This window comes from Oncorhynchus gorbuscha, linkage group LG26 (genome assembly GCF_021184085.1).
Source record: "Oncorhynchus gorbuscha isolate QuinsamMale2020 ecotype Even-year linkage group LG26, OgorEven_v1.0, whole genome shotgun sequence".
In the NCBI taxonomy this organism is placed as follows: Eukaryota; Metazoa; Chordata; class Actinopteri; order Salmoniformes; family Salmonidae; genus Oncorhynchus; species Oncorhynchus gorbuscha.
Window position 1 is genome coordinate 39,286,993 of NC_060198.1, and position 10,831 is coordinate 39,297,823.

Here is a 10,831-nt window from a genome sequence, read left to right on the forward strand (position 1 = left end):
CAAAAACAGAGTCTTTAATCCAGTAAAGTAAATCTACAATCATAAAGCATAATTCCACTCGTAATGACGAAACAGACTGGAGACTCGATCATGAACTGCAGGTTGCCTCGGGAAGGCACTTGAACGTAGCAGACTCAGACACCTGCTCACCACGCAGCATCTGAGGGAAACACGACACGACAGGGCGATACACAGACACAGCACGGTGAACAATAGACAAGGATCCGACAGGGCAGAAACGGAAAACAAGGGGAGAAATAGGGACTCTAATCAGGGAAAAAGATAGGGAACAGGTGTGGGAAGACTAAATGATTGATTAGGGGAATAGGAACAGCTGGGAGCAGGAACGGAACGATAGAGAGAAGAGAGAGAGGAAGGGAGAGAGAAAAAGGGGAACGAACCTAAAAAGACCAGCAGGGGGAAAACGAACAGAGGGAAAAGCAAAATGACAAGACAATAAGACAAAACATGACATGTGGGTTGTGGCAGGGGTCCAGGTGGGTCGGGGGATTCCATTTTTTGTCCATTGCATTTTTACCAACAAAAAAAACACTTTAAAAATGTGATGATACATTTTTGGGATAGAACCATGCTTTGTGTGAATTTAAATTATTAAAACCAAATAGAAAATATGTAGAAAATATAATGGACCTACATATTTGTAAATAATAGCCTATAATATTTGAGCTAGACAACCAGGCCCCATTGATTTTGTTATAATGTTTGAGCATAGGAATACAGCACTAATCTGTCAAAATGTGTAGAATTGCAGGAAATGTGCTTAGGATCTGCCACATTTTCTCCCAGATCTATTATAACATGTAAACAATTGCAGAACAACATTTTCTTTATAAAGCAACATTTTATTTAAACTTCACGGCAAAATGTGTAGAATTGCTGGAAATTAGCTTCAAAACGTAAAATGTTTCTCTCCACTGCCAGATTATATTTTTTACTTATTATTTTTATACTGTATTTTTGACATGTTCTGTCTGTGTATGTTTTATCACAGCTCAAACACTTAAGGTGGATTGCAAAACTAAAATGTTTGGGAACATTAACATTTACATTTGAGTCATTTAGCAGACGCTCTTATCCAGAGTGACTAACAGGAGCAATTAGGGTTAAGTGCCTTGCTCAAGGGTAAAACATTGAAATATTTTTAACCTAGTTGGCTCGGGGATTCAAACCTGCCACCCCCTGCTCTAGAGGATTCCAAATTCAATTTGGATTATTAGTTGATTAAGGAACACACACACAATCTACAGTATCAGTTTGACAGGGATTGTGCACAGAAATGTCAGAAAAGCCATGATAATTACTTTGAAGTTTAAAGAGGTTTGAATTCCATATAAGAATCCTAACAGGAAGGTTTAGAGGTACAGCCTGCTGTTGATGAGTGCAGGCAGACCTTCCCTCAGTGAGATGAGCTGTGTGGAACATGAGAACCTACCTAGTGATTGGGACCCTGGCAGGACAAGGTGTGAAAAAGCAATGACACTGATTTGCCAACTGTGCTAAAAGAATATCCTCAATCTGCTGCAAGGGCTTCTGGGTTAACATTCATAGCCTACCATGTTGAAACTAATTTGATGTTCTCTGCAGTTGTAAAAATATATATTTTAGCCCGAGATAAATGAGTGAATGTGGTGCAGAAAGTATGTACTTTCACACCCATGTCTATTTCAGTGTGTGACCCTAGCTACTATATAGCTGTACTGTAAACTTGAGCAACTGATTATTTTTGTCCAATTCTATAACAGTATCACTGTTCCCTTGTGTTTCCCTGACAGCTAAACCCCATTGGCAGCAGCCATCGGATAGATACTCTCCTTCACCCCAGATAAGATTCTGTGGAAGAACTGCAACATTCTATTCATGTTTTCTTTTATCTCTTGAATGTTTACATTGAGTCCATGTTACTTTAGTATTATTAATGGTTCTGAATTGATTGTACCAGTGAAGCCAAATGCTCTTATTGTGTGTCTGCCTGCAGATGGCCGTAGTCTTTTTGGCCCGTCTCCACTGTGGAAGCTTGAGAGTTATGTTGCCAGGTTTGTTGTGCTGTTTGCTTTGTTGAAAGACCAAAATGTTTTATTTTGTTTAAGTTTTATATCTATGTTTGGTCTTTTAACCTTTTAATACTGAATTGACGATTGACATGTTTTTGTGTTCACAATGTGTGACAGACTTGCTATAGTTTCCTTATTTGATAGGAACCTTTATTTAATAGGAACCTTGAGAGGACAATAGTTGAGTTCAGTATTCATCCTAATTAACAGTGATTGAAAGGCCAACCAGTCACTCCCCTGATAATATGACTTGTTTTGCAAGATTGCTACTTTGAAATTCAGAGTTCTCTACGTTACTATACGGATTTTTGCATCTCAGATTATCCTGGTGGTATGCTTTGGTAATCATTCAGAGCTAAAGGGCAACAGAGGAAGTGATGGATCTCCAGAAAGGCTGCTATGGCTGCGCTTACACAGGCAGCCCAATTCGGATATTTTTCCCACTAATTGGTCTTTTGACCAATCACTTCAGATCTTTTCGCATCAGATCTAGTTCAGATCTGATTGGTCAAAAGACCATTTTAGTTCAAATAAATATCAGAATTGGGCTGCCTATCTAAATTCAGTCATAAAGGCATATTTATTTTCAATTTATGATTTAATCATGTTGTGCATATTTATTTATGTAATGTTCAGCTGACATGGTGGTAGTGCTGCTCAATGAGGAAAAGGTACAATGTCTGTTTTGCACAAAGTTTGCAAAGGTTGGTACATTCAACCCACTGGGCACACACTGGTTGAATCAACATTGTTTCCACGTCATTTCAATAAAATTACGTTGAACCACTGTGGAATAGACGTTGCATTGACGTCTGTGCCCAGTGTGAAGTGATTTTGAATTTGACCTGATATCATTGGCTCCAGAGATTATGATTTTATACTGGGTTCTGTTAATGCAGTCCATTAAGGAAATGTATGGGTGTTCCAGTCTTACATATGTGTGAGGAAGAGATGGCTAACACATGGAATTAATTGTCTGTTATAGCTTGCAACTGTTGCCCTTTTGTCACCTGTTTGAATAAAAGCTGACATTCCTGTGTACGTCACCTGTTTTAAGATGTGATCATTTTTATCATAATTCATCTCTTTTATTAGAGGTATCCATGATTCAGTTGCCGTGATTCAGTGGGACAGGTTAGGTTAAGATATTCTGTCTAAAAATGCTCTAACATATGTTGAACTTGTGTTGCATTCAACAAAGGGAAGTCTGGATGTATCCGTGCTGTTTATGTTCTCTTTATGTAAGTACAGTAATTGTAGATAACTGCCTTATTCTAGACTGCTACTGTCATGTTTAACCATTCACCCTCTCCTTGTATGAATAATTCTTCCTCAAACTGTTCAGACGCCTTCTCTGACCTTTTCTTCTATTCTTCTATCCCTGTTATCAGGAATAATCTGCTCTCAATGTTTTACAGCGCGTGTCTGCCTCACTTTTAACTGGGTGTCATCCTGACCTGGTGGGTGGTGCACACAGAGCATATCTCACCTTGTTGAACCTAGAATATAACCGTGTTCCCACCTTCTAAAATAGACGGGCATCCCATTCCTGTGTGAGAGAGCTGTGGCTTTGTCTCCAGGAAGAGGGTTTAACTGAGCAAATCTGCATTTTAAGCAGCCAATTTCACAGAGAATATTCAAACAGCTGTTGTGTTTCCTCCCCATGGAAGATGAGACTATATTTAGCTGCCTTTCATTACAAGGGTTTACACATGGACAGCCATTTGGAATGGCAGCTCCATATGCTAACAGTTTGATCTCTTAGCATATAGATGTAGGATCTTCATTTTAGCACTTTTGTTGCTAAGAACGCTCCTGCACTGCAGGAAGTACCGATGAACTTTGTGATTTACCGTAATTTCCGGACTATAAACCGCTACTTTATTCCCACACTTTGAACCTCACGGTTTATACAATGACGCGGCTAATTTATGGATTTTTCCCGCTTTCACAAGATTCATGCCGCCAAAAAACTGAGCACCGTCACATAATGTGAAGTAAATCGAGCACGCTCAAACTTCCCATCATTTTGATTACGGTAGTCATTTTGTCACCCTCATCATGGCAAAGACACGGAGAAATGCATATGATGCAGCTTTCAAGTTGAAGGCGATCGATCTGGCTGATGGAAAAGGAAATAGAGCTGCTGCATGGGAGCTTGGCCTTAATGAGTCGATGATAAGACATGGAAACAGCAGCGCGAGGAACTGACTCAGTGCAGAAAGACAACCAAAGCTTTCAGAGGGAAGAAAAGCAGATGGCCCAAAGTATTTTCAGCCACTCGACATCAGTGTAAATCGTGCATTTAAGGTGGCGCTCCTTGTTCAGTGGGAGGCTTGGATGACAAGTGGGGAGAAATCCTTCACTAAAACGGGCCGCAGGCGAAGAGCATCTTATGGTCAAGTCTGCCAGTGGGTCCTGACAGCGTGGAGCATTGTCAAAAAATCCACTATCATCAAAGGGTTTCGAAAGGCTGGACTGTTGCGTGTTGAAGGGGCAGCATGAGCTCAGCGGGGTATTTGCCTCCGGATGAAAGTGACGAGAGCGACAATGAAAACGATCCAACATCGGATGAAGCAATTCTGAGGATATTCAACTCCGACACCGAAGGACATGACTTCAGACTTCAGTGGTTTCAGTGCACAGGAGGAGGAAGATAGTGACCAATGACTTTCTTGGTAGGCTACTGTTTTAATTTTTGTTACAAGCCGTGTTTCGTTAAAGCCTATTTATTTTTGTTACAAGCCGTGTTTCGTTTAAAGGCTGCGTAAAGTTCATTTGTTTCAATGTACCGGTAGGCACCTGCGGCTTATAGACATGTGTGGTTTATTTATGGACAAAATACATATTTTTTAATAATTCAGTGGGTGCGGTTTATATTCAGGTGCGCTTAATAGTCCAGCAATTACGGTACATAAATTCACTGAAAACCCACACGAACACACAAAGTATTCAGACCTTTTTACACATTTTGTTACAGCCTTATTCTAAATGGATTTGAAAAAAATCCTCAGCAATCTGCCCACAATACCCCATAGTGACAAAGCAAAAACTGTTTTTTAGAAATGTTTGCAAAAAAATACTGAAATACCTTATTTACATAATTATTCAGACCCTTTGCTTTAAGACTCAAAATTTGGCTCAGGTATATCTTGTTTCCATTGATCACCATTGAGATGTTTCTACAACTTGATTGGAGTCCACCTGTGGTAAATTAAATTGATTGGACATGATTTGGAAAGGTACACACCTGTCTATATAAGGTCCCACAGTTGACAGTGCATGTCAGAGCAAAAACCAAGCCATGACGTCGAAGGAATTGTCCATAGAGGTCCTAGACAGGATTGTGTCGAGGCACAGATCTGGGGAATGGTACCAAAACATTTCTGCAGCATTGAAGTTCCCCAAGAACATAGTGGCCTCCATCATTCTTAAATGGAAGTTTGGAACCACCAAGACTCGTCCTAGAGCTTGGGCAATTGGAGGAGAAGGGCCTTGGTCAGGGTTGTGACCAAGAACCCGATGGTCACTCTGACAGAGCTCTAGAGTTCCTCTGTGGAGATGGGAGAACCTTCCAGAAGGACAACCATTTCTGTAGAACTCCACCAATGGAAGCCACCAGGTGGAAGCCACTCCTCAGTAAAAGGCACATGACAGCCTGCTTGGAGTTTGCCAGAAGTCACCTAAAGTCTCTCAGACCATGAGAAACAAGATTCTCTGGTCTGATGAAACCAAGATTGAACTCTTTGGCCTGAATGCCAAGTGTCACAACTGGAGGAAACCTGGCACCATCCCTACAGTGAAGCATGGTGGTGGCAGCATAACGGTGTGGGGTGTTTTTCAGCGGCAGGGTTTGGGAGACTCGTCAGGATTGAGGGAAAGATGAACGGAGCAAAGTATAGAGAGATCCTTGAGATCCTTGATGAAAGCCTGCTCCAGAGCGCTTAGGACCACTGGGGCAAAGGTTCCCCTTACAACAGGACAATAACCCTAAGTACACAGCCAAGACAATGCAGGGGTGGCTTCCGGGACAATTCTCTCAATGTCAGAGCCCGGATTGAACCCAATCGAACATCTCTGGAGAGACCTGAAAATAGCTGTGCAGTAAAGCTCCCCATCCAACCTGACAGAGCTTGAAATGATCTGCAGAGAAAAAAGGGAGAAACTCCCCAAATATGGGTGTGCCAAGCTTGTAGCATCATACCCAAAAAGACTCAATGCTGTAATCGCTGGCAAAGGTTCTTCAACAAAGTACTGAGTAAAGGGTCTGAATACTTATGTAAATTTGATATTTCAGTATTTTTACTTTTAATACTTTTGCAAAAATGTCAATATAATTTTTTTTGCTTCGTCATTATGGGCTATTGTGTGTAGATTGTTGAGGGGGAAAAAACAATGTTATACATTTTAGAATAAAGCTGTAACGCAACAAAATGTGAAAAAAGTCAAAAGGTTTGAATACTTTTCCGAAGGTATTAACGTATATTAACAGCAGCACGTTTCATGTAGCATACTTTTGGCTAGATTATTTTCTTGTGACAATATAGATCAAATTAAGATCCTACACCTTTAGGCGACTGATGATGCTGGATGTCTGTCTGAAGATGACAGATGCTTAAGAGTTTGGTGGAAAATACAAAACATATATTATGTCTCATTGGACAATATGAAACACTTGCACCATCCAACATAATGTGGGTTGTATTTCAGTCATTATGACAGTGGAAATAATGCTTCTTGCATTAATACCATGACATTTCACATTTTTCCTACAGTATCCTGTAAGTATTTCCCCAACCCCTGTCCTCTATCACCAATGTGTGGAATACAACAAGTTGACACATCAGTTAATGCTGTGACCGGGTATAAGAGATATTAATATAACGCAGTCGTAGGTTGTAAACCCAGTAGAACTCATGAGATGATGATGTAACTAGGGCAGTTCCACTATAAAAGCCTTTTAAAATGTTAACTGGGTATAAGAAAAATGTATTTAACGTAGGTGTAAGTTGTAAACACAGCAAAATGCCAGCCTCATAATTGCTAACCTTGTTTGACTTTGGGCCATTTCAGTGAATGGAGTGACCTATGAGAGCTATCATTCAACTCTGTATCAAGTGTTTTGTTAGGACAAGCGTTTTTAGCTGTATCTAAGATAAATAATCGCTTGTTTATCTTCGAGATTAAGTTAAGAGAGACAGGGAGAGCTGTCATGCTAAGTTGTCTCATTATAATGTTTATGCCTAAGGCCCACACTTCTCTCACTCTTTCACTCTCTTTCTCCATCTCCCTCCCTCTCTTCCTCTCTCCTCTCTCCCGCTCTCTCTGTCTCGTTCTCACTCCCTCTTCCTCTCTCTGTGCATGCAGCAGCCTTAGCTCTGGGCGCAGTGTTATCTCAGCTCCCAGGACTCTGACAGGCTCATTCGATCACAATCCCTCCCACTATCTCAGCAGCTCAGCACAGCAGCACAATGCCATTGCAGGTCACTCAGAATCTCATCACCCAGGGCCACAAAATAAAGGATGCACAACAGGGCCTTGCACAGACCATTTGGGGTCAGTGAAAAAAAAGGTCTCTCCCCCCAAAAATATCCCGCATCAATTATTACAAGAACAGAGGAAAGCAGCACAATCTGATGATTAAACTATTTTGCTAAACTATTTTGAACTGGAATAAATGCTGCACTTATTAACAATGACCAACCCAATTCAAGTCATCATAGAAGATAAGAAATACTGTAGCCTATCATTACTAGGCTATATCCAACCCAACTCCATTTGAAATACTGTAGCCTATCATTACTAGGCTTTATCCAACCCAACTCCATTTGTTGTCACTATCATGTGTCCCAGTGGTTTTCAAACTTTTTGACCCATGACCCAGATTAAGGACTGGTACAAAACCTGTGACCCCAACGTAAGCACATGTGTACTACACACGAACATGCCCACACAGTCGCTGTACAAATGTAGCCTGTCATTACAGCCATAAACAGTGATGCATTTTCAAAACGCAATATAGACTACAGAACTGCGTTTTATACCTGCAGTTATAGCTGAAATTCATTCATGTTAGCAGCCAATATCAACTTGGGGTATATCATGTCATTTCTCTGGAGTCCAGAGCAATCATACGGCCTGCTTGTAGCATACTATAAATGGAGGTTGCAGGATCTGATGTAAAGCATGCTGTTTCTGCACCGCTCCATCATTTTGGAGTGCATCCTGCCTGCAGTGCTCGTTAGCAGCAGGGTACCCCTGTTCTTCCTCACAAACATTGTAATAAATTCGCACAGCGCCATTATTTTTGAGTACATCCTGCCTGCGGAGTGCTCATTGGCAGCAGGGTTGCCCTCTTCTTCCTCACAAATATTGTAATACGTTGTCCATCTTCATCCCATAATATTGAAGGCATGTTGCAGCTGCTTATCTTTAGACAGTAGCCACCCAAACTTGGTCAGAAATATGAAAATGATAAATCAAATCGTCAGGTAGCCTGTTGTTCTGGCAAACTGTATTTTATATGGATGATAAACGTAGGCCTACTATGTTGTGCCTGGCAAAATGACAATCAAGAAGAGCAACTGTTTGATTCTGAAGCATATATGATAATTTAAGGATGGCAGTGGATTCACAACGACAAAGAAAACAAAAATATTTTTTTCCAGGGAGGGGGGTGGATGTCCACCCCTGCCTATGCCCTATGACTAATGCACAAAACGTGAAATCACAAAATAACATCATTATAACTCTTATCTCTGCCAAAACATCTGCCCTCACAAATTCTCTGTTACATAATCAGATATCACACATTTGAGGCACACATGCACCACCAGCCAGACAGCAACAATCCAGGCTGTATAGATCAAACACCATCTTTGCAAATGATGTAAGTGCCCCCACAGTATATCACTGTGACATAGGTTACAGCTCTGTACTTTGTCAGCTGCGCGAGTCATTTTGGCAGCACGCAATCGAGAATCAATATTTCACCACACTATTACACATTGGCTTGTGTTGTTGAAGCCCAAAAATAACCTGGAGAATTACGGAGTGCATCAGGTTGACGTATTGGACACAGTGATACATGTTGGACCATGAGGGATGGCTTCGTCTCTCCCCTGGGTTCAATGACCTAGTATCCTCAGTGAAAGAAGTTGTGGAATCGCCTTCACATTAATATTTTATTGTCGTGTGACCATGACTCTATCTACTCTTTGAAAAATAGTTATTCATGGAGAATTTCCTAATAGAGATTATTTGTTATAATTTATGTCTGATTATTTTATAATTTCAGTCAGATCATTTTTCCTAATCTGAGAGTCAGATAATTTTTCCTAATCTGAGAGTCAGATAATTTTTCATAATCTGCGTCATATTTAAAAAAAATAGTTTGAGTCAGATTATATTTTATTGCTTGAGTCAGATTATTTTTTATAATTTCAGTCCATTTCACACCAGTTATCTATTTTTTCCAAACATATTTTTCTGTGTGATATGTCTTAATTTCTTGTTCTCCCTCTTTATTTCTTTTTGTTAATTTTTGGATTATGTGTCTATTGGTATTGGCAGATATTGCTGCACTGTTGGAGCTAGAATCATAAGTATTTTTGCTGCATCTATAATATCATCTGCAAAACTGTGATTTGATTTTATATTTGATTTGATTTGATTTTAGATGTCTATATGTAGAGGACTTGCTCCCAACAATATACTCTTGTGGACGTGAAAAGCCTCCTGCATGTTTACCCCTCAAGGGTTTCCAACCTCCAGGACTTGGAGATTAAAGGTACAGTTCCACTAGACCTGTAAGCCATTCCGCTCTCTACTTGGCAATGAGTTCACACGCTCTTATACACTTGCTCAAGGCTCTTATAAAGGCTCTTCCACACAGGATAAACAGGCACACTGTGGCCAGTTTAATATCCCTCAGAGTTGGATACAGTATCACACTCTTTTATTCACATCTAAAGATGTCAAATCTTAATTTGAGCCAGTTTGCTACAGCAGGAAAACAATCCTGCAGCAACAGGAAATGGGAATTATAATGTGGATTATAACTAATGGACATTTTTGTCAGTATTGATACACAAAATCACGTCTGAAATTTCTAAATGGAAATTACAAACTTCAGAAACCTTTTTAAACCTTGAATACACTACAAGTTTTCCTGCAGCAGGGTGATTGAATTAAGATCCTACATCTGTACAGGTCATCTCTGTGGTCTTACACTCTGTGTGCATGATTAGCTAAGGAGACTGAACATGATTGTATTTTTTTCATTAAAAGTAACATTCAGATAGTATTTAAGGATGTATCAAACCGTTATCCTCCCAGCCGCTCTCCCCCTGCTAGCCACAGCTACAGTAGAGACAGTAAACATGACAGTGGAGTGGAGAGGCAGTGATGTGTGCAGTGCAGTGCTCTATAGTAATTGCTATGCTGAACATGCAGTCCTGATGATTTCCACTCCAGCAGCAGCAGCACTGCCTTGGCCAGGGTGAGCTGCTGTGCTGTATCCAAGCAGATCCACAGGCCTTCCCTGGTACTGGTTGTCTCAAGCACTGATGCTCAACCTATTCACTCACCCCTTCTCATTATCTCCACACGCTTCATCATTGTGATACCCAATGTAGGCCCCAGAAAGAATATCTAATATTTTTCAGGCCTCCCGGGTGATGCAGCGGTCTAAGGCACTGCATCCCAGTGCTAGAGGTGTCACAACAAACCCAGGTTTGATCCCGGGCTGTATCACAACC

The 10,831-nt window shown here is 40.6% G+C and overlaps 1 protein-coding gene across 2 annotated transcripts in view; it reads left to right on the top strand.

Moving 5' to 3' along the window:
• LOC124015169 (transcription factor 20-like) overlaps positions 1–3,113 on the top strand; it is a 22,803-nt gene extending 19,690 nt beyond the window's left edge. For both annotated transcript variants that reach the window (XM_046330173.1, XM_046330172.1), the window contains exon 6: positions 1,794–3,113. The gene's annotated coding sequence lies outside the window, so the exon portion shown is untranslated. The remainder of the gene's footprint in view (positions 1–1,793) is intronic.
• The last annotated feature ends 7,718 nt before the right edge of the window (positions 3,114–10,831 follow it).